The sequence below is a fragment of the Bubalus kerabau genome, chromosome X (assembly GCF_029407905.1).
Source record: "Bubalus kerabau isolate K-KA32 ecotype Philippines breed swamp buffalo chromosome X, PCC_UOA_SB_1v2, whole genome shotgun sequence".
Lineage (NCBI taxonomy): Eukaryota > Metazoa > Chordata > Mammalia > Artiodactyla > Bovidae > Bubalus > Bubalus kerabau.
The window spans coordinates 148,039,466-148,065,332 of record NC_073647.1 but is presented as its reverse complement, the minus strand read 5'-3'; positions in this window follow the sequence as shown (position 1 = coordinate 148,065,332).

Here is a 25,867-nt window from a genome sequence, read left to right as displayed (position 1 = left end):
AAACAATCACATTCATATCACTTTTCATAAAAGTACAGATTACATAAGCAAAATTTGCTAAGAGAGTAGATCTTAAGTGTATACTACGCATGCAGCAAAGTAAATATGTGAGGTGATGGATGTACTAATTAATGGATGGAGGTCATCATTTGACAGTGTATGCACAGATGATGGGCTTCCCAGGTGGCACTAGTGGTAAAGAACTTGCCTGTCAATACAGGAGATATGAGACATGGGTTCCATCCCCAGGTTGGGAGGATCCCCTGGAGGAAGAAATGGCAACTCATTCCAGTATTCTTGCCTGGAGAATCCCATGGACAGAGGAGTCTGGTGGGCTAGTCCATGAGGTTGCAAAGAGTCAGACACGACTAAAGCAACTTAGCGCATGTGTGCGTGTGTGCACACACCTGCGTGCATGCACACACACACACACACACACACACACAGATATCATCACTTTTTACACCTTTAGGAAAAAAAATCACATTGTGCAACCTAAATGTATATAATTTTTATTTGTCAATCATACTTCAGTAGAGCTGGAAAAAAAGAAAGAATTATAGTTCCAAGCATAACTGGATTAAACAGGTTTGGGAACAAATAAAGCTGACTTGAAGTAAGTCCATTGGTGAGGGACAGTGCTGAAGGGGTACAGTGATCAATGAGATGTAAGGATATAAGAGGGAGCGGAGGTGGGTTCACCTCTGGAGCTGGTTGGCTAAGAGTTTTCCCAGGAACTTCTGCTGCATCAAAGCAGGGCTGGCTTTGGGGCAAATCATGGAGATTTTTGCACTGGCTTTTCATCCATGGTCATCGATCACTGACTAAAATAGAGAGCCAAGGTCATCAAGGAAGAGTTACAGCAAGAAAAAAATGAAACCACCCTTGCCTCTGGAAGCTTACATTCTAAGCAAATCTGAAATGCTACCTGATAACTAATTCACCTTTCAGAGGAAGAACAAACCAGAAGCACGTATCAAGAAGCAAGAGGTCATTTCTAAATGCCCTTTGTTGCTGGCCAGTCCCTGATTGCTAGCAAATTTCTAGGATTATTGAGGTTTTCTTTGTAGGCTCTTCTGTGATACTCAGAAAGGTAAAGGAGACCAAAAATGCCCCAGTTTCTCCTTCAAGGAGCAAGTCTTTGTGTACTGAGACCCAAGGACCTTACCAACAACAAATGAGTGTGTACATGCACATATATATTGCTATTGTGTGTATGTACTTCTTTTAACCTTGCCTCCCTTGGTTAGAATATTGCTTCTGGATCACAGCATCTTTTCTTTTTCTAATTTATAGTATACACAGCTTCAGATTTATGTCCCTGTGAAGTGGGTATTCCATTCTAATTTACTTCTGCTATGTAATCTTATGACAAACTGGGCAAGATGGTTATTTCAGGTAGCTCTTGGTTGCTGGCTTTTATTTCCACATGCCTATCTACACAGTCCATTTATTCCAGCATGAGGCCATTGTGTGATGGTGTTCAAGCACAACAGAAAGTTCTTCAACTGCGGAACTTTGTCCACAGTGACTCCTGACCCCTGGCACCTGGCAAAACAGGCCCAGAGACCATGCCCTGCCCTTTCTTTCCATCTGTTAAGTCCTCCCAACAATGATTGCACTGTCTCTCCTGTAATTGTGTGCTTCTACCATTCTGCTTTAAGAATACAAGGACTGTCTTTCAAGAGGCTTGATAAGAAAAAACAAACAACAGGAAATTGGGCAATTGAAGATGATTCCTCATGTTCTAAAACTAAGGCATTACGGAGGCTCTCCTGGAAGTCTGGCCTTCTTTAGACGCATGCCAGTCGCTGTTGTGATGAGTGAGGGGGTTTATGCGGGCAGACATACCAGGAGTGTAGACCCACGGCCGCCACTTTCATTAGAATGGACTGGCGGGGGCGGCAATCCTGTAGAAAACAGCAGCGGCACTCCAGGGGGCTTCCTTTAGAGCCTGTCTCAGCAGAACTAATCTTCCCAGTCACCTCCCCCACATTCTTGTCACCATCCATTTACAGTGAACCCTGCTTGCTGGCAGCTGGCAGCTCTCCGGGAGCCGGTGGGGGTGGGGCCGGGTCGAACCCCTTCTCCCTGGAGCTCTTTCTGTCTCCTCCACCAGACTTTCAAAACACACAGTGTTTTTTTTCTTTTCTGTTCTTTTGTTATACAAAGGAGGCATATTTCGGTCCAGTCAAGGAGGAATCTTTTATGGATGATAGAGTTTTATTTCTGCTCTCCAGCAAGTGGAATGGGGGAGGAATAAAAGGAGAAAATGGAACCCCAGCAGGTGGTTTTGTGCTCAGGGGCTGAGCTGAAACACTGGTACTCAGAGGTGGAGCTCGCAAGAAAATTACAAAGCAGGGCCATGCCTGGATTTCCCTGATAGAGAGGATCAAGAATTGCTCTCCTGGCACTCAAGATTCTGGTGTGCTCTGAGATCAATTTGTGTAGTTACTGACCTAAGGTCTATGGGAAGACAATCTAACCAACATCATCTGTTTACCTGTGGGTCCAGGGAATAACAGAAGGAGGGCTCCATGCCCTGGTCTTTGGAACATGGGCCTGTTTGGGCCCACAGTCTTTGGTGTGGAGGGGGCCACCCCTCTGCATCCCAGAGCTCACGACCATTCAAAGCAGAGCCGAGTCTCAGCTTCAGTTCAGTTCAGTTCAGTCGCTCAGTTGTGTCTGACTCTTTGCGACCCCATGGACTGTAGCATGCCAGGCTTCCCTGTCCATCACCAACTCCCAGAGCTTGCTCAAACTCATGTCCATCGAGTCAGTGATACCATCCAACCATCTCATCCTCTGCCATCCCCTTCTCCCACCTTCAATTTTTCCCAGCATCAGGGTCTTTTCCAGTGAGTCAGTTCTTCGCATCAGGTGGCCAAAGTATTGGAGTTTCAGCTTCAACATCAGTACTTCCAATGAATATTCAGGACTGATTTTCTTTAGGATGGACTGGTTGGATCTCCTTGCAGTCTCAAGAGTCTTCAAGACCTCTGCCCTCAGGCAGAGGCAAGAGCAGCCTGGGGAATCCCTTCAAGATGGTCCTTCCTATGATAGGGGAATACAGGAGTAACAAACTTTGTCTCTTGGTGTCTGGTATTTTCTATCTGATTACAATAGAAGAAAAGTGCCATCTGGGCAAATGAGGTGTATTCCCAGTTTGGGCATGGTCCAGGGGATGAAGAATTCACACATGGGTTGAAACAGCATTACCCAGAGAAGTGTTCATTCAGACCCTTGAACCCACATCGCTTGCGTTGACTGATTCTAACACAACCTCCATCCCAGTTTGCTGAGCACCACCTTCCAACAAGTTGGTGTGGCTGTCATGAATGAAATCCAGTGGGAGCAGACATCTGATTGATTTAAGGGCTTTCATGCCCCATCGAAAGTTCCATTCTCTAAAAGAAAAGCCACCTGCTTTTGAAGAGCAGCTCTATGGCTCAGGGTCCACCTCTTTGCATAGTACACTATTATTTACTTTTAATTTTTGACTTACCAGATTCCTCTTGGACCCTCGACTTGCTATCCAAATACATCACAGAAACATGGGAACTCTAAGGTAGTCAGGAATAAAAAATGTGTGAAAGTGAAAATAGTCTCTCAGTCATGTCTAACTCTTTGCAACCCCATGGACTGTAGCTCCCCAAGGTCTTCTGTCCATGGAATTCTCCAGGCAAGAATACTGGAACAGGTAGCCATTCCCTTCTCCCGGGCATGTTCCTGACCCAGGAATTGAACCTGGATCTCCTTCAATGCAGGCAGATTCTTTATCATCTGAGCCACCAGGGAAGCTCAAAAAATGTTTAGTGGAAGAAAAAAGAGCAAACTTAAAAGAGAGAAATTATGTATTATTTTCTTAAAAAAAATTTTATGCCAGGCACAAGTATTCTACTATTCACCAATAGCAATTTGACCTAATACTCATTTTTTTGAAACACTGTTATCATCTTGGAGATCTCCTTCACTGTCCATGAGAGATACATCAAACGAAAGCCAAATATCCTAATGAAACGTGGCTCCAAACACAGGGACCATGAAAATACCAAGATCGTGCAAAAGAATGTCTACAGCACGAGGGATCATGAGTACTTTTTAGGCAGATGCACTTTGTGCTTGACTGTGTGATTTGAAAGACACAATCGTCTGACTTCTCGGGAGTATGAAGATGGCTCTGAGCAATTCAATGATTTTTGATAGAAGTGCTTGAGGCAACTTATCCGGTTGAGGATGAGCTTCTCTAATTATTGAATTGCTCCTTTTCCTGCACGCAGAATTCTTCCCATGAACCAGCCTACCCCAGGGATGCTGCAGAATAATGGCAAGTAAAGATGAAGCATCGAACAGAGGCCGTTTTTGAGAAGGAATATTCTAGGAACCTGTGTGCTTGGGTTTTGGGTTAATCAACTCTATTAACTCTCATCTCTGTTCTCTGGGGGAGGAGAAGCTAATGCTCATGACAACACTACTGTAAACGACCCTCACACACAGGAATTTGATAAATGCTAGCTTGTCACCTACTCTCATGTATATTTGGAGGAACAGAAAATGGAGACAACAAGCAAAATATACAGCATCAGCAATCCTGCCTGGGGAGGGGATGTGATCTTTCATTCAGCTGGTCTGCTGTTCAAATCAGACTTGTTCACTTCACGCCAACAGAGCCATATGAGGGCCTCATCATCCATGTGGACCGGAGGTCTGGCATGAGGGTGGGAGGCTGGGCTGATGGTGCCCAGGGTTGTGGGCTCAGATCCTTCTCAGCTCCCAAGGTGAGGCTCTGTTCTGGTTTGCAGCAGCAGCCACCAGAGGCAGCACGTTGATGCTGTTTGGGGATCCGTTTGGTAACAGCTTCTCGGATGGCCAAGCGGTCCCTCCCTGCCTACCTGTTCTTTGACTCTAGGGCAGTCAACACTGGTCTCTTAGCCCTCAAAGAAAATGGGGGTAAACTCGGTTGTATCTGACTCTTTGCAACCCCATGGACTGTAGCCCGCCAGGCTCCTATGTCCCTGGAATTTCCCAGGCAAGAATATTGGAGTGGGTTGCCATTTCCTTCTGCAGGGGATCTTTCCAACCCAGGGATTGAACCTGTATCTCCCACGTTGGCAGGTGGATTCTTTACCACTGCGCCACCTGGGAAGCCCCAACTCAGTTCAATCTTTCATCTATTCACCCTAGCCACCCACTCTGATTCTTTTTCCAGAAGGTCTCCTTTCCCTGAGGCCATCAACCACTCATCTCTCAGACTCAGTTCTCACTAAACCACTAAGACAGGGTTATTATTCAACCTCCAAGCTACTGACTTAGCCATTTGTTGTTGTGAGGAACTTTCTAGAGCACTGTGGGATGCTTCACAGTAAACATGGACTCCACTCACTGGCAGCGCCCCCCTCCCCACCCCACTGAGTTATGACAACCAACAATGTCTTCAGACATTGTTAAATGTCTCCCTGGGATGAAGCTGCCTGATTTAACAAATAAAAATACAGGCTGCACAGTTTACTGAGAATTTTGGATAAACAACTCATAACTTGTTAGTGTATGTATGTCCCACCCAATATTAGCCATTTATTTGAAATTCAAATTTAAGTGAGCATCTGTATTTTACCTGGTGGCCATTCTGGGTGCGGGGAGGGGATGGGCAAAACTGCCTGGCTTGAGAATCACTAGGTTTAGGTATTTCCACTTTGAAAAAACAGAGGAACTGATCTCTAATTGTAAAATTGCCACTTTAGCAAGCAGAGGGTGAAGACAGAAAATGGCTCAGCATCCCTGGTCATCAGGGAAATGCAAATCAAAACCACAGGGAGATACCACTTCATATCCACTCAGATGGCTAGAATCGAATAGACAAACAATACCAAGTGTTGGCAAGGAGGTAGAGCTGTTTGAGTGTTGTCTCCAAATAAATTCTTCTCTTAGCCTTGTAATAGATCCTCCTGTGGGTGATGAAATGGTGAGTTTACCTTGCCAATATGGAGGGGAGAATTCCATGAGAACAAAACACACAGTACTATTTTCATAAAATATATGAAATTTATATTCTGCCACAAATATGGCAGATCCTCACTGTTCTCTTTGCATTGGGGTTTCCTTGCTCCCATCTATCATGAACACTGCTAAAACAGTGGTTTTTCTAAACCAAAACTCTATTTGATCCTACTTGGTGAAAATACTGATGGCTTCCCATGGACAACAGGACAATCCAAATGTCTTCCCATGGCATTCAAGTCCTTCCGCAACTCTCTGTATGTTCAGTTCAGTTCAGTTGCTCAGTTGTGTCGGACTCTTTGTGACCCCATGAATCACAGCACGCCAGGCCTCCCTGTCCATCACCATCTCCCAGAGTTCACTCAGACTCACGTCCATTGGTTGGAGATGCCATCCAGCCATCTCATCCTCTGTTGTCTCCTTTTCCTCCTGCCCCCAATCCCTCATTGGTAAATAACTGTATGAATGTTAGTAACAGCTTTGCTGCTGCTACTGCTGCTAAGTCACATCAGTCATGTCCGACTCTGTGTGACCCCAGAGATGGCAGTCCATCAGGCTCCCCAGTCCCTGGGACTCTCCAGGCAAGAACACTGGAGTGGGTTTCCATTTCCCTCTCCAATGCATGAAAGTGAAAAGTGAAAGTGGAGTCGCTCAGTCGTGTCTGACTCCTAGCACCCCCATGGACTGCAGCCTATCAGGCTCCTTGATCCATGGGATTTTCCAGGCAAGAGTACTGGAGTGGGTTGCCATTGCCTTCTTCCGATAACAGCTTTATTGGGATGTAATTCACAAACTAAACTATTCACCCACTTAATATGTAAATTCAAAGTATTTCAATAAATTTACAGGGTTGGGCAACCATCACCGCAATCAGTTTTAGAACATTTTCATCACCTCCAAAGGAAACCCCTTATCTATCAGCATTCACACCTCATTTACCCTCAACCCCTTCTGCTCTATCCCCTGTGACCTTTTGTGTCTGGCTTCTTTTACTCAGCATAAAGTTTTCAAGGTTCGTCCATGTTGTAGAGCATATCAGGACTTCATCCCTTTTTATTGCTGAATATTCCACTATATTCATAGACTGGATTCATCGGTTGATGAACCATTTTGGCCATTATTCTGATTAAAAAATACAGAGAACAATGTAACCAACACCCACATACGAACTTCTGTTCCTGCAGTGGATTTTTGTAAAGAGTAAGTGATAGATCTTGGATATAAAGTACCTAGCACAGAGCCTGGTCCAAATAAAAGTTGGGTCAGTGGGAGTCAAGAAATGTTATCTCCTTGAGATTAACATATCCATGCTACCATATATAAAATAGATCACAGGGAACTCGACTCAATATTCTGTAATAACCTATAAGGGAAAAGAATCTGAAAAAGAATATATATATAATAAATATATATATATAAACTGAATCACTTTGCTGTATACCTGCATCTAACACCACATTGTAAGTCAACTATACCTCAATAAAATAAATAAATTAAATAAAAACAAAAAACAACTGTCAGCCCCCCCACCAGATGGGAACTCCCCGTGGCTGTCATGGATAGACTCAATCTTCCATGAGAGACAATCCCAAACTAATGAAGTCTAATCATATATTTTTTTCATATATTTTTAAATTAAGGTGGACTGAATTAGATTTTAAGAGCTTTTGAGAGTTTTCCTGTACCCACACTCAGCCTAGGGGCTTGCCTGGAAAGTGTAAGGGCCTGTTGGGAGGCATAGTGATAAACAGTCTAATATTTGCACTGTTCAGTGTCAGAGCTGTGTCTGCTACACGTCTCAAACATTTTCCCCCTTAGCTTACTCCCATCTCAAACATATGTCCTTAAAGTATTTCTCACGGTTCTTACCAGTGCTATACTAACCAGTTACTGCTTGCAGGAATAATTATCATGTCTAAAAGAGCATTAGCTGAAATGGAAATACACATGATTGAAACTCCTATTTTAAAGCCAGTGTATAAAAAACACTAACTCTAAGGCTAGAGTGAATTTATGCCATTTAAAAAGATTTAACTCACTTTCTGTTCATAAAATAACAGACTTCAGGAAGGTCTGTTAAAAGCAATGACAATATACAAATAAGAAAAATCGTTTAAATCAAGATTTTGTTTCCGTGTGGTTTTTTCAACATAATACAATGAACTACTGAGGAAATTTCTGCTGGAAGCTTCCATATACATCTCTGTCTAGACTGTTTGTGGGAAACCAAGGCCCGTGGGTCCATTTTAAATCACAGAAGTGTTCTAGTGATTCTGGCTTGAATGGCTGCTATAGTTGAATACAGAGGGATACAAAGACATAGGAAAAAGGTAATTTGGGAGTTTGGGACTAGCAGAGGCAAGCTATTAAATATAAGATGGATAAATAACAAGGTCCTCCTATACAGCACAGGGAAGTGTATTCAGTGACCTATAATAAACCACCATAAAAAAATTTATCAGAAAAAAAAGAAAAAGACATCAACTGTGAATTCACATGGTTCTAAAATTATTTATTTGTTCCATATGAACTAATTACTTCATTAAAAGAAATCTTTCAAACTTAATATTATTAAGTTCCTATAGCATTCAAGGCCCTTGGTGCTCCTGGTAAGTAGATAAGTCTGTGAATTGAATTCATTTTTCTTCAAGTTGGTTGTGTGGTGTTGTGTGGCTATAGGACTCAGAAAACAGCAGGTGAAGAAGAACGTGGGACATTTCCATCTATATACATTCTAATACACCAGCCCTTCAAAAACTAAGTGTGAAAGTTTATAAACAAAAGCTGGCTTTTTGTTTGGATATTCCCTAAACAGAAATTCTTATATAAAGAGCAACAATATTTGCAGTCATCTTATCAGTGCTAAACAACTGAAGTTTAATTATACTTAGCAACTGATCATGCTTACTACTGACAGGAGAAAGGCATTAAGAGCTCATCTTGTTCTGCCTTGAGGCAGGTAAAGGTATGAATCATCCAGAACAGATGTCCTTTATCGACTACAAGATCTCAGGGAAGAAAATTCAGCTTGCATAGCTGAACCAGAGATTTCAAACAGGAATTTAAGTCAATTTTTCCCCCATCATTCACCTTCACCTAACTCCCCAAATAACCCCAACTTATCAGGTTATCCACCCAATGAAGGAAGAGAAAACAAGAACGTGAAGAGTCAAAGTGCAAGCTTTCTTTGGTTAAAAGTGAAATTCCAAACTTACACAATGTTCCATGTCAAATGTATTCAAAGATAAAAACAAAAAAATCCCATTTTATTTAGGCTAGTTCGTATTAGGCTCTCCATTGCCAGTTTTGGTTATTGTGTTTTGCTTTGATAATATGATAACAGTAATGTGACTGATGACTTATATAATAATACTCAATAAAACAATAAACATATGATTTAATAATATTAAAATATATTACTATTTAAATTTTAGTGCTTTCCAGAATACACAGACCCTTTCCATATTTTTATTCATTTAATCTTTGGCAATCTTCTAAGGTGTACCTGACAACCCATATTGCACAGATAAAAAATCTAAGTCTCATGAAAGTCAAATGACTTAGTAAAAGTCACTTGGCTGGAAAATACCAGTACTTTAACCCAGGAATCAGCAAACTACCCCTTTTGGGTCAAACCTAGGCAGTCACTTGTTTACACTGCTCTTGAGTTAAAATGGTTTTAACATGATTAAGTGGTTAAATAAAAAAGAATAACATTCTATGACACATGAAAACTATATGAAAACCAATTTTTAGTGTCCATAATAAAGTTTATTTGGAACACAGCATGGCCATTTGTTTACATGTTATCTATATCTGCTTTCATGCTACACTGGCAGAGTTGAGTAGTACTGAGAGAGACCATATGTTTCTGGAAGCCTAAAATATTTACTGTCTGGGCCATAACAGAAAAAGTTGACCAACCCGGCTATAATCCAACCTTAAACTTTAGACTTGGATGCCGTCCCCTGGCCCCAACAATTTTCCTTTCTTTTTTTAAATTTTATTGAAGTATAGTTGATTCACAATGCTGTGTTTAATTTCTTCTATACAGCAAAGTGATTTAGTTATGCATATATATATTCTTTTTCATATTCCTTTCCCTTATGGTTCATCCCAGGATACTGAATATAGCTCCTTATACTATACAGTAGGACCTTGCTGTTTATCCATCCTATATATAATAGCTTGCATCTGCTGATCCCAAACTTCCAATCCTTCCCTCCCCTAATAGATGCCTTTCACTGGATGGAAACATGGTGTAGAGGAGCAAAGTTTGCCACCCCAAAGTGTCTCTTTGGCATGTGAATTATTTCTAGCTGAAAACAATCAAGGCCCCAAAGACTCAGGAAGACCCATGGCTTCCCCCAAGCTGCCTGAAGAATGTAGACAGAGGACCTGTTCCAGGGAGCCATCACCATAGATAACTATGGTATGAACCAGGTGTGTGGACAGGGGGCAACCTAGCAAAGTCTGTTTATTAAGATTCTTCTCTGGGTGCCACTGTCTCTGTGTGGCCCAGTAAATATTTTTCAAACACTGCTTTTCCATCTCTATGTGCATGGCCTTCCTCCCCTTTGGCGTCCCAAACTCCTACCCTCAACATCCTCTGTCTTTAGCTGAAGATGGTATTTAAGGTGAGGGTTTTGTTCATTTGGGTGAATTACTCAGTTTTCTTCATATACGTGTCATTAAGCTGTTTTTCTGCATATACATTATTAAAACTTTCGTTGGATTTTTCTCCTATTACTCTGACTTATGTCAATTTAAAATTGTTAGACCAGCCAGAAGAACCTAGAACAGCAGAGGAAAATTCCTTCTTCCTCAACAATGGAAAATAATAAAAAGATCAGTCATTGAAACTTGGCATCACCTTGTCACTTTGTCACACATGCAATCAAACTCAGGAGATAGTTTTGCTAATATGGCCATGAGTTTTGCAAACAGGAGAGCATGGGCTAAATAATTATTATCGTCACTCTGTGTTCCCAAATATGATAGAAACATTTAAATTTTTTAGAGCTTAAAAAAGAGATCAATATAAAATCATCAATATTTCAGGAAGTATTATGAAATTTTTAATATGCAAATTTGTCTATTGCAACTGTTGAGACTTCAGGAGTATTATTTTGTGAGGAGAATTAAGTATGCACATTTCAGTAATTAAGTTTTGGAACTTAGCCCCAAACTTAACCCTCACTCTGGCTGCTGCTGCTAAGTCGCTTCAGTCGTGTCTGACTCTGTGCGACCCCATAGACGGCAGCCCACCAGACTCCACCGTCCCTGGGATTCTCCAGGCAAGAACACTGGAGTGGGTTGCCATTTCCTACTCCGATGCATGAAAGTGAAAAGTGAAAGTGAAGTTGCTCAGTCGTATCCGACTCTTAGTGACCCCATGGACTGCAGCCTACCAGGCTCCTCTGTCCATGGGATTTTCCAGGCAAGAGTACTGGAGTGGGGTGCCATTGTATAAATTCAACTGGCTGCTTCTGAGCTGCCCACAGGTCTTTCACCTTGTTTTCAGAAATACTTTATTTGCCCCATTTGCCATAGCAATGACATACATTGCATATTCAGGAAATGTGACATGAAAATGGTTTTGAAAAACAAAGTAAATACTTGGTTTTCATGACAACTTGACGGAACTTCATTCCTCCCAACCCCCCACTTCATTCCTGCTGCCCCAGCTTAGTTGTTCTCCCTTTCAAGAGCACCTCAAAGAAAAACTTCCTGTTCATTAGCATCATTCATCATTGGGATTGCCCTCTGGAGATACCTTGCAATTCTCCATAATATAGGATATCTGAACTGCTAAAGGGATAATTTTACTGCTGTAACTTTCAGTTCAGTTCAGTCACTCAGTCGTGTCCTACTCTTTGCAACCCCATGAACTGCAGCACGCCAGGCCTCCCTGTCCATCACCATCTCCCGGAGTTCATTCAAACTCATGTCCATCGAAACTGTGATGCCATCCAGCCATCTCATCCTCTGTCGTCCCCTTTTCTTCCTTCCCCCAATCCCTCCCAGCATCAGAATCTTTTCCAATGAGTCAACTCTTCACATGAGGTGGCCAAAGTACTGGAGTTTCAGCTTTAGCATCATTCCTTCCAAAGAACACCCAGGGCTGATCTCCTTTAGAATGGACTGGTTGGATCTCCTTGCAGTCCAAGGGACTCTCAAGAGTCTTCTCCAACACCATAGTCCAAATGCATCAATTCTTCGGCACTCAGCTCTCTTCACAGTCCAACTCTCACATCCATACATGACCACAGGAAAAACCATAGCCTTGACTAGACGGACCTTTGTTGGCAAAGTAATGTCTCTGCTGTAACTTTACTGAGATGTAAATGGTGTCCTTTGAAAAGCACAAGTTTTTAATTTTAATGAAGTCCAATTTATGAATTTTTTTCTCTTACACTTAAAGCTTTTTGAGCCCTAAGAGATCTTTACTCATCTCCAGGTTACAAAGATATCCTGTGTTTATTTTAGAAGCTCTATAAGGAAAGGACTCAAATCAATAAAATCAGAAATAAAGAAGAAGTTACAACTGACTCCACAGAAATACAAAGGATCGTAAGAGACTATTATAAGCAAATATACACCAATAAAATGGACAACTTGGAAGAAATGGACAAATCCTTAGAAAATTATAACCTTCCCAGATTGAACCAGGAAGAAATAGAAAATATGAACAGACCGATGACAAGTACTGAAAATGAAACTGTGGTGTAAAAACTTTCAACAAACAAAGTCTAGGACCAGATGACTTCACAGGCAAATTCTACCAAACATTTAGAGAAGAGCTAACATCTAGCCTTCTTAAACTCTTCCCAAAAATTGCAGAGAGAGGAACACTCCCAAACTATGAGACCACCATCTCCCTGATACCAAAACCAGATAGATATTACAAAAAAAGAAGCTTGATAATTTCAACATTTACATTTAAGTCTATGATTCTTCCTGAATTAATTTTTTGCATAAGACGTAAGAGTCCAAATTCTTATTTTTTAAAATATGTAACTCTAGTAGTTCTAGTGCCAGTGATAAAGAGGTCTAAGTATTTTTATTCCTATTATTTAAAAAAGCAGGACTTGAAAAGCCAAGCAATTTTTGCCCCAGCCACATGACTGTCTGGGTGACTCCAAACTCCATAGTCTTTTTCTCTCACCACAGTACTTTCGATATCAATTGTGAATGTGACAGAACATCGTCAATTCCTCTCATGTTGTTCCCTTCCTCCTAAGCAAACAAGAATAATATACCCCTCTATTGTCTCACTGATCCTTTTCTCTCTCACATGTGGCATTCCCAGCTCACATACCAAGTCTTTTAATCTGGCCATGATGATCTTTCAAAATTTATAGCATATTAAATACAGGACAGTGAAAGAAAGAAAGAAAAAAATGAAAAAACAAAAACACTGAAGACACAGTGTCCAAGCAATAAACATCTTTATGTGAGAGATGATGTTGACAGACATTATGTGTGTCTGTGAGTGTTCAGTTGCTCAGTTGTGTCCGACTCTTTGTGACCCTATGGACTGTAGCCCACCAAGCTCCTCTCTGTCCATAGGGTTTTCGCAAGAATACTGCAATGGGTTGCCATTTCCTACTCCAGGAGATCTTCCCAACCCAGGGATCAAACCCACATCTCTTGCATCTCCTGCATTGACAGGCAGATTCTTTACCACTGCGCCACTTGGGAAGCCCCCACGCTGAAAGTGAAAGTGAGGTCACTCAGTCATGTCCGACTCTTTGCTACCCCATGGCCTGTAGCCTACCAGGCTTCTCAGTCCATGGGATTTTCCAGGCAAGAATACTGGAGTGGGTTACCATTTCCTTCTCCAGGAGATCTTCCTGACCCAGGGATTGAACCCGGGTCTTCTGCATTGTAGGCAGACGCTTTACCATCTGAGCCACCAGAGAAGTCCACATCTCTCGTGTCTCCTGCATTGACTGGTGGATTCTTTACCACTGTGCCACTTGGGAAGCCCCACATTAATTAGACATTAAAAATTTTCCACAGAGATTGTGTTAGCTCAAATAGCTGCCTAGGATGAAATACCCAAGGCCTGAGAGGATAAATGATGGAGGGTGAAATTTTAAGGATTTTCAGTTCCCAAGCTTATCTCTGCAGATGTCTGTGCTAACCCTACTTTAAGAAGCCTTACATTAAACCTGTCATGTAAGCAGATCACTTGGCACCAATGTAATCATCCAGAGAAGTACAAGCGTGGACCTTGAAACTGTATGGCAGCCTAGGGTTATAAGGCAGTTGGCCAGATAACCCAGAATTTGCCTGTGTAAAGACCAATTTAGAAAAGAACAACATTTAATGATTCCCATAGAGAATTTAGGGACCCTTGAACATATGTGCTTGGACTTCATCTGAGTGAAACCTATTTAAGAAGGAGCAGAGGACAAGTAATCCAAACAGCAGAAAAAAAAGGTGAGAAGGCCTGGGAAGTGGCGGTGAATTGAGGTTCTGGTCTATTCATTCTTTCAAAATGAGGTCTTTAAAACCTAAGAAAGATGAGGCAAGGGAGGGAAGCCTTCTCTACCCTTAAACTAGCAAAGCCCTGTTTTGGTTCCAGCAGTGTCTTGTGAGTCTCTCTTGTCCATATGGGTTCACAAAGACCAGGGAGGCTAAGGACCATACCCTTTGCCAGTTCAATGGCATTGTCCTGGCCAGGACTGCTTGGCCTGAGTTGCTTCCTACAGGCAGCTCTTGTAGGCTGCCATACACCTGGATAAATATGTTAATTTGTAAGGCACTGTAAAAGCGAAAGTCGCTCAGTCTTGTCTGATTCTTTGCAACCCCATATAGTCCATGGAATTCTCTGGCCAGATACTGGAGTGGGTAGCCTTTCCCTTCTCCAGGGGATCTTCCCAACCTAGGGATCGAACCCAGGACTCCAGCATTGCAGGAGGATTCTTTACCAGCTGAGTCACAAGGGAAGCCCAAGAATACTGGAGTGGGTAGCCTATCCCTTCTCCAGCAGATCTTCCAGACAGAAGAATCAAATTGGGGTCTCCTGCTCTGCAGGTGGATTCTTTACCAACTGAGCCATCAGGGAAGGTCAGTGATATTATATGTATTAACCTTGTTTGGGGGTCATTATCTATAAATTCTTAAGGCCTTAGTTCTAAAGACTATTCATTATTTTTGTGACCAAGTGATTCATTTGATTATGCATACTAGTGAGTCTTCAGTAAACTTTCTCTATTTAGCTGTGCTGCAAAATGGACTTCTCATTTTTCATACAGTGATAGCCACCCGAGTCAAGAATCCTAGGGCTCCAGTGATAATGCTCCAAGGATGGAGACATAAATATTCAGGTCTCATTGCGGGAAGACAAAAGTCAATTCATTGTTTAAGAGTGTTCCATTTCCCCTTGGTTTCCGAGAAGGTTTGAGGCTCCTACTAATATGCTGACCGTCTCAATCAATACATTTGGCTCGAGGCATTTGTGTAGTCAATTCTCCATGCCTACTCTTCAGCATCCTCTCTATATAAAATGGCTGGCTGTGTTCGGTTAGAACCTTCCTTTCCTCATCAATATATCAACGTTATACAACAGCCTGTAAGGTATGGTTAGATGAAACTATTATGTTAATCCTAGTGGCTTGAGATTTCACAAATAATTCCCAAATCCTATAACATTTAAAATGTCTCTCTATTTTTATAGAGCTACTACAGGAAAATAATTTTTTAGGAAAACTTTGGGGTATAAACGTATTCTTAGACAAGCAAAATCTGTCATTATAGTCAAGATTGATTGACCTGTCTATGTATCAAATAGACTAGTGTAGGTAAAGGTTTATAAATTAATGACTAGCATGGATTTTCCCCTCACGTCTACTTCTTTATTTCAGTGTCTGAAATCTTGACTGCCTTTGACTGTGTGGATCATAACAAACCGTAGGAAATTCTTAAAGAGATGGGAATACCAGACCACCTGATCTACCTCCTGAGAAATCTGTATGCAGGTCAAGAAGCAACACTTAGAACTGGCCATGAAACAACACACTGGTTCCAAATTGGGAAAGGAGTACGTCAAGGCTGTATATTGTCATCCTGCTCATTTAACTTACATGCAGAGTACATCATGGGAAATATTGGGCTGGATGAAGCACAAGCTAGAATCAAGATTGCTGGGAGAAATATCAATAACCTCAGATACACAGATACACAGATGACACCACCCTTATGGCAGAAAGTGAAGAAGAAATAAAGAGCCTCTTGATGAAAGTCAAAGAGGAGAGTGAAAAAGTTGGCTTAAAACCAAGTTTCAGAAAACAAAGATCATGGCATCTGGTCCCATCACTTCAGGGGAAATAGATGGGGAAACAGTGTCAGACTTTATTTTTATTTTTTGGGCTCCAAAATCACTGCAGATGGTGATTGCAGCCATGAAATTTAAAGACGCTTACTCCTTGGAAGGAAAGTTAAGACCAACCTAGATAGCATATTCAAAAGCAGAGACATTACTTTGCCAATAAAGGTCCATCTAGTCAAGGCTATGGTTTTTCCAGTAGTCATGTATGGATGTGAGAGTTGGACTGTGAAGAAAGATGAGTACCGAAGAATTGATGCTTTTGAACTATGGTGTTGGAGAAGACTCTGGAGAGTCCCTTGGACTGCAAAGAGATCCAACCAGTCCATCCTAAAGGAGATCAGTCCTAGGTGTTCATTAGAAAGACTGATGCTAAAGCTGAAGCTCCAGTACTCTGGCCACCTTATGCGAAGAGTGGACTCATTGGAAAAGACCCTGATGCTGGGAGGGATTGGGGGCAGGAGGAGAAGGGGACGACAGAGGATGAGATGGCTGGATGGCATCACCGACTCGATGGACATGAGTTTTGGTAAACTCCAGGAGTTGGTGATGGACAGGGAGGCCTGGCATGCTGCGATTCAAGGGGTCGCAAAGAGTCAGACACGACTGAGTGACTGAACTGAACTCAATCAAGATTTGACACTCAAATAGTTTCTTAAATACTTTTGGGAGAGCATAGAAGTTACTGATGGAGAAGGCAATGGCACCCCACTCCAGTACTTTTGCCTAGAAAATCCCATGGATGGAGGAGCCTGGTAGGCTGCAGTCCATGGGGTCGCTAGAGTCGGACACGACTGAGTGACTTCACTTTGACTTTTCACTTTCATGCATTGGAGAAGGAAATGGCAACCCACTGCAGTGTTCTTGCCTGGAGAATCCCAAGGACAGGGAAGCCTGGTGGGCTCCCGTCTATGGGGTCGCACAGAGTCGGACACAACTGAAGCGACTTAGCAGCAGCAGAAGTTACTGGTCTTATAAAAGTTTTATAGTAGAAAATTGTTTCATATTTCAGCTCTTTTTTTGGAGGTTTAAAAAGATTCAGTCTTTCTTTGGTTGAACACTGAAATAATTTCTTCTTATCTGCTTGTGAATCTTGTTAGAATTTTGGTCAGGTGGCTGCTGCGCCTGGTCTGTGTCAAACAGAAGACTACAGGAAGTCAGTATGATCTCCTCACCCAGTCGACTAACATATGACTCAGCTTTCCAGTAAAAGTGGAACCAGCCTGGCCCCCCAAAACCTGACCCTGAAACATTTTCAGCAACTGTGAGAGCCCAATGTTGCCACATGAATCTGCACAAACATTCTTTGGGAAATTTATGCTAATTCTTTCTAGAATAAATATTAAATCATCCATGCCTGTAATGGGCCTCCCTGATAGCTCAGTTGGTCAAAAATCCGCCTGCAATGCAGGAGACCCCAGTTCGATTCCTGGGTCTGGAAGATCCATTGGAGAAGGGATAGGCTACCTACATTAGTTATTCCTGGGCTTCCCTTGTGGCTCAGCTTAGTGAAGAATCTGCCTGCAATGCATGAGACCTCGGTTCAACCCCTGGGTTGGGAAGATCCCCTGGAGAAGGGAAAGGCTACCCACTCCAGTATTCTGGCCTGGAGAATTCCACAGACTATATAAGTCTGTGGGGTCACAAAGAGTCAGACACGACTGAGTGACTTTCACTTTTGCCTATAATATCTGGAGTTTCTGAACTCTACTTTTAGAATGGGGTTGCAGTATCAAGTTGTAAGTTTGAGACTCTGATATGCTGGCAGTTTGCTTCTTTCTGTGGCCTTGTTTAACACTTTATTACTTTTTCTACATCACAGGGTGTTCATTTACACACTCGGTTAATAAAAAGTTTCTTGAACAGTGAACCTGAGTCACAAGGCACAGACCAATGATCACCTCTTCCCTCTACAAGAGGAGATTCTTGACCCTTCTAAATTATCTCCAACATGAATGCAGGAGGCTCATAAGAACAGTCTTGATAATCTTACATGATGCACTCTCTGCTTTTCTCTTTTTATTAGATTGTTTTACTCTGTCATGTCCTTACAAGTCACATTTGTATCTGTGTCATTAACCCTTTGATTCAACTTCACACGTCCAAGAATATTCAGTGAGTGTTTCCATTTACAGTTTTGCAAGACTGCTTTTTCCTATACACCCATGTGTGCTTAATCACTCAGTCATGTCCGACTCTTTGTGACCCCAGGGACTATAGTCTGCCAGGCTCCTCTGTCCATGGGGATTCTCCAGGCCAGAATACTAGAGTGGGTTGCCATGCTCTCCTCCAGGAGATCTTTGCAGTCCAGGGATTGATCCCAGGTCTCCTGCAGTGCAGGTGGATTCTTTACTGTCTAGCCACCAGGCAAGCCTATAACCATAACTAATCATTATTTCCTATCAATCTGTACTAATAATACATCATAGCTCATGGGATGTAATAAGGATTACACAAGTTTCTACCTATTTATTTTTTGTCTCCAAAGTCTACATAAAAAGAAAGGCTTTTATTTTCTGATGTACCCTTTAAAATTATTTCCCTCTTTCTCTGCAGCTTTAACTCTGTATCCATTATCATCTTTGTTTCATACAATAGCCATTCTCACAGATACTTGAAATTTTTTCAGAAGGTAAAATCAGAGTTTCCTGGAAGGTATAAAGGTGAAAGATTGTATAAGCAGGCATTTCTTGTCATGAATAAGTTACTTGCTTCCTTGAAAATTCCAACTATCTTTGTGTACACATTTAGAATTGCAGTTATCGAGTTGGACAGAGATACCAGAGTCACTGGTGAAGGTAGCCAAAGGCTGGATTTAGTTTTGCCAAGACTTCTGTCACTGGCTCTTAAATTCGAGCACTTCTCTCATCAGGGAGAGAAGCTACTTTAGTTTCTTAAATAATCATTTTCATCAAACAAACATATCATACCATGAATTTCACTATTTTAATAAGCACCAGGGAAGCCCAATAGGCTCATTAGTATGCACCATTTTTCCTCTTTTTTTTTTCACAAGTTTAGAGAAAAGAAACCATTCATCATTTTACTTTTATCAATCAAAATAATTGGACTGAAAATCAAATGAAACTTTTTGAGCCAATCAGTTATAATAATTGCTGTATGATTCATGTTGAGTGGGCTGTTGAAAAATAAGCTCTCTGGTTGATGGGCAGTATATTATGCTCGCTATTTCTAAAGGCTGCTGCTCTGAAAACAAATCTATTGCTGAAAGAAGTACACTGAAATGGGGAACAAATTGTGCATTAGAAGGCACTAGACTTATGAATGTCAGTCTGTAATGGAAAACGTATAATTCAGAAACATGCTTATTGGGAGGACAGACAAAACTTGAAGTCATAGGAAGGAAGGGCAGAGATGGAAAGAATCATTTACAAAGGGCTTCTGAATGTGATAGCCAACAACACTGAGGCTTTTCAAAAATCAATTTTACTGCTGGAGAGGATGTGGAGGAAAGGGAAGACTCCTACACTGTTGGGTGGATTTAAATTGGTACAGTCACTATGGAAAACATTATACAGGTTTCTCAAAAAACTAAAAATAGAGCTACCATATGATCTAGCAATCCCACTCCTGGGCATATATCTAGAGAAAAACATGGTTCAAAAAGATACTTGCACCCCTATGTTCACTGCAGCACTTTTTAAAATAGCCAAGACATGGAAACAAGCTGAATGTCCATCAACAGAGGAATGGATAAAGTAGATGTGGTTCATCTATGCAATGGAATACTACTCAGCCATCAAAAATAATGAAATAATGCCATTTGCAGCAACATGGATGGACCTAGAGATTACCATACTAAGTGAAGGAAGCCAGACAAAGACATATCATTTGATATCACTTAGATATGGAATCTAAAATATGATACAAACTACATATCTAGGAAAGAGAAAAAGACTCACAAAGAGAACAGACTTGGGATTACCAAGGGGGAAGGGGAGTAGGATGAGGGAATGATTGGAAGTTTTGGGTTAGCAGATGTAAACTATTAAACATAAGGATGGATAAACAATAAGGTCCTACTGTATAGCATAGGGAACTGTATTCAATATCCTATACTAAACCATAATGGAAAAGAAAAAAAATTAAAAGTGTATCCACCAATTCTTTGAAACCTCTTCTCTTCAAAACATGGAGACTAATTCCCCTCCCCTTGAGTGTAGGCTAAACTTAATGACTCAGTTCTCAATAAGAGAATATCACAAAACTGACCTTGTGTGACTTCTGAGACTAGATGGTATCAGCATGGTGGTTTCCTCCTTCCTCTCTTTATCATGGCTTAGCTGCCAAGTTATTAGGATGCTCAAGCAATCCTATGGAGAATCCAGTGGTGAGAAACTAAGGCCTCCTGCCAATCACCACTGAGTACACCATTTTGGAAGGGGATCTACTAGCCCCAGTTGAGCCTTCAGATGATGCAACCCCATGAGAGACCCTGAGACAGAACCAACTGGCTTCCTGACCCCTAGAAACTGTGAGCTAAGATACGTTTATCATCTTGAGCCAAAACATTTCTGGGTAATTTGTTACAAGGTGGTACCTAACTAATGTAGGGCCTCAGTGTGTCATTATGTGGGTCCAGTTTCAGGGTCCGGGGAGTTTTCTCCTCTCACCCTCCTATCTAACAGCAATATAATGCTTCATATAGGAAAAGGCACTGAAGAAACCTTCCTGAACTCCTGGTATTGGAGGATGTAACATATGACTCTTTACTCCCTTGCTGAGTCAAAAGGGTTTTTGCTGAAGTGATTTTCCATGTGGGGGAGGAGCACCACTTGGCCTGTGTGTATTGTAGTGACAGAAACTCCTTTAGGAAGTTCGTAAACCCAGAATCTCCAACTCAATAAAGGATTGCATTTAACCCTGCAACGATCCTATGATGTAGGTACTAGTTGCCTGACCTCAAAGTCATGGGATCGAAATGCTATGTATGTTTCAGGGATGTACACAAATTTGGGGAAAGAGTAAAAGTCTTGTGGGTTTTCCTCATAAATATCTGATGACTTCTGCATTGCAGAAGAGACAAAGCAAGCCATTAAGAGGGGGAACAGATAGAAGGCACTGAGCGCCAGGAGAAAGGTGTTCTCCTAGCTCCGGAAAGAGGCCCTCTTAAGGATTGCTTCCTGAAAGGCTGTTTAAAGGCCTAATCAACTTGACATGGTCCTCAACCCCCCATTCCCTGGATACCTTGGAAACCCTGCCGGCTCGTGCCTAAACAATGGGCCTCCACAGGGCTACTTTCCTTTGAACTTCTGCCTCCTTTGCAGGAAGCAGCTGAAGGTTTTGCAGGGCATAAGGGGCTGATCCCTATATTCTCAAAGACACTGTGAGCTGGGAAATAGAATGGTTCTGTTGGGAACCTTTTGTTGTGTCAGGAATTTGTCAACCACCATCTGGGGAAATTACATGACAGGGTTAAACCTGATATGGGATGTAACAGACACCCCAGACATGCTGTTCTACAGGAAAGGACATCCACTGCTCTGGCTGGGCTTCGAAAAGGAAAGCACCAGTGATCTGAAGCCAAAGAGATCCTTGTCTCTCCCTTAGTCTTGGTTCTACTACTAACAAGCTGTGTCCCTTCACTTTAAATATTGCTCTCTTTATCTGTAAATGCAGATAAAATATTTTCTCAGATCTTTTCTGGCTCTGACACTAATGATTTCACGATTCCTCCAGACAGTTGTAAAAGCTTCCAATCCTTGAAGTGAATGGATCCACATTGTTTTCTTTGGGTATTTTCACAAGTATTCTCCTTGGTAAACTACAGCTTTTCTCGATTAGCGTTGGGTTTGTCAAGACAAACTATTCAGCTGTGAAAGATGGAATATACTTGGTTTACCTTTGGTCTTCCTGGAAACATCCAGAAAAAATGATGGAAGGCTGTTTATGAATAATTCTCATTTGGTTAATGTTGTATAACATCTCAGAGTCATTTTATTTTATCTATTTGTGTAATGGAAATGTTTCTTTTTTATGGAAGTATAGTTAATTTACAATGTTTGACAGTCATTTAAAAAATATAAAGAAGTCTTTATTTGAGGAAAACCTGATAATTAGGAGGCCTGGCTATGTGCTCATGTGCATCAAGTAGTTAAGATTTTCCATTTGTTGGAGAGGAGGAGGATTTTTTACATCTGTAAAACAACTCAGGAAATGTATATCAAATGCTACTATCTAGACGCTTCTAAGAGGAGCTAAAGCAGAGGATATGGAAGAAGGCCCCAAGGGGTCCTGCTCAGTTACAATTCCCTCCTTTTCTCTGATACTCCTCAATCTTGAGAGAATTAGCTTTGAACAAGAAAAGGCATAAAGGTTCAGGTAAGGAAGTTACTCATAAACTTCACAGACGCACCCACATTAATGGTTGGTAGTGTTGGAGTCTGACACAGATACTCCATTTTTACTTCCAAATACATTTCTCTTCTCAATAGGCAAAGGTGATGTCACTATTAGTGATTTTAAAGCTTTTTTAGATATGAGAAGATGCAAGAATTTGGGCTCATAAATTCTTCTGAAAATTATGTAACTATCTGAGGAACTGTTTTGCCAGTTTTACCCAGAGCACAGAATGCTTCATTCCTGACCTCCACCTTGAACTCCTTTCAGGGGGTGTTGAAGGTCAGCAGCTGCAGTGGAGAGGTAGGGCTCCTGCTGTTGCTGTTTAGTCACTTGGTCGTGTCTGACTGTTTGCGACCCCATGGACTGTAGTCCACCAGGCTCCTCTCTCCACGGGATTCTCCAGGCAAGAATACTGGAGTGAGTTACCATTCCCTTCTCCAGGGGATCTTCCCGACCCAGGGATCAAATCTGAGTCTCCTGTATTTGCAGGCAAATTCTTTACTGCTGAGCTACCAGGGAAACCCGAAGACTAAAGAGAGTATGATTCAAAATTTCAAGAGATAAGTTTAAAAAGTCTGAGTTTTCCTCATAGTCAAACATTCTCTGACCTAAATCATAGCAATGTTTTGAGTCCATCTCCTAAAACAAAGGAAATAAAAGTAAAAATAAACATATGGGACCTAATTAAACTGAAAAGCTTTTGCATAGCAAAGGAAACCACAGACCAAATGAAAAGACCATCTACTGAATGGGAGAAAATATTTGCAACTGATTTATAAACAGCTCATACAACTTAACATTAAAAAACAAACAACTCGATTAAAAAATGGGCAGAAGATCTGAACAGACATTTTTCCAAAGTGGAAATGCAGATGGCCAACAGGCACATGAAAAGATGCTCAACATAGCTAATACCAGGCAAACACAAATCAAAATCACAATGAGATTATCACCTTATACCTGTTAGAATGGCCATCATCAAAAAGAACCGGGGTCTCCTGCATTGCAGGCAGATTCTTTACCAACTGAGCTATGAGGGAAGCCCTCAAAAAGAACACTAGTAACTAACATTGGCAAGGATGTGGAGAAAAGGGAACCCTCATAGGTTGTTAGTGGGAATGTAAATTGATGCAGCCACTAGGGCATTTCTCAAATAATTTCTCTTTGAAAACAGACTGAGCACTAACATAGCATTGGAAAAGGGAATATTTTATTTATGACTCAGTTATTAACTTAATAAAGAGTCAATACAGGCTATAGGGGATATTTCACTTTTTAATTTCCTCTCTGGTTTATTTCCTCAAAGTGACCAAAAGTAAATGACCATTTACAGAGAGCAAATGTTGCTTTTCCCCAGAAATTCCTAATGTATGTGTTCATTTTAGTTTAACATAGTCGTACTAAAAATGACAGAAATAATGACCTAGGCTTCTGTGGTGTTTTCCTTCTGGAGAAGGAAATGGCAATCTACTCCAGTATTCTTGCCTGGGAAATCCCATGGACAGAGAAGCCTGGTGGGCTATAGTCCATGGGGTCACAAACAGTTGGACATGACTTAGCAACTAAACCACCACCACCAGAGAAAATGTACAATGCATGCATTAACATGGATGGGCCTAGAGATTATCATACTAAGTGAAGTAAGCCAGACAGAGAAAGACAAATACTATATGATATCACTTATATGTGGACTCTAAAAAAAAAAAAAGAGAGACAAACGAATTTATTTGGGACTTCCCTTGTGGCTGAGAAGGTAAAGAGTTTGTCTGCAATGCAAGAGACCCAGGTTTGATCCCTGAGTCAGGAAGATGCCCTGGAGAAGGGAATGGCTACCCAGTCTAGCATTCTTGCCTGGAAAATTACATGGACTGGTGGGCTACAGTCCATGAGGTCATAAAGAGTTGGATACTACTCTTATTTATTTACAAAACAGAAAGAGACTCATACACACAGAAAACAAAGCAAGCAGAGAACAAAGACTGAGTTCAGCAAGCTTCCTCTTAAGAGCCCAATTTCTCTCCCTCTCTGGTGGTGGTGGTTTAGTTGCTAAGTTGTGTCCAACACTTTGTGACCCCCATGGACTATAGTCCACCAGGCTTCTCTGTCCATGGGATTTCCCAGGCAAGAATACTGGAGCAGGTTGCCATTTCTTTCTCCAGGGGATCTTCCTGGCCCAGAGATTGAACCCGTGTCTCCTGCAATGCAGGCAGATTCTTTTACCACTGAGCCACCAGGGAAGCCCCTTCTCCCTCTCTATTCCCTTCTAATGTGAGAATGAAAAAGAATAAAAAAGTGGTAGCAAGGGCCTGCACGTCCTCCTCCTACTCTTTCCATAGAGGACACAAGACAGGGCTGAGCAGTGTTTCCATTCATTCTGGAATTCCAAGGTGATGTTGGCCTGAACTTGCATGGAACATTGTGCAGCTCACTTGGGTGTAACCTGACACATGATGTCATTGTCAGCCGTCTGGATTAATCAACTCCAGCTGTCGGACTCTCTGCTCTGTGTGGGGGTTCAAGCCTCCTCATCTGTTCCTGGCCCCCCCTCCACTTTTCTCTGCTTGAGCCTCCAGCCACACCAGATGGCTCTTTTTTGGTATCAGAGATCATTTTTCTCTGATCAATGTCTCAGCCCCAATCTGTGTGGAACAATTCAAACCACCTCCATCACTTTCATTGCTTTAGGCATTTTTAGAGATTGATTTCCATGACACATGCATATGTGTGTGCATGTACATAGTGACCACGATGCACATGTGTATAGAACTTCATTCTTTTTAACTTTCACACACCCCACAACCCAGGCTCAGAAACAGTATTTCTTCAATACTCTTGAACTTGGGTTCTCTACAGTGGCTGTGGATAAGAAACAGGGCCTCTGATATGTTGAGGATCATCTCCAAAACCCTTATCTATTACACTTGAGTACTTAGAAACTACAAAAAGTCAAGTTTACCAGTCCCTAGGGTCTATTCTATATCCTGCTGATCTGGTCAAGCAACTTCATTTTTGGCTCTGGGAAATCTTGCTCGTAATTACAATACTCAAGTTCCAACAACGTAGGGATTTTCAGGAGTGGTTGAGAAAGACCTGGCAGCTCACAGACTCTGCCTGGCAGCTGGAGCCCTGAGCCAATGACTGTTCTCACCAGCAAACCACGGGTTGGGCTTC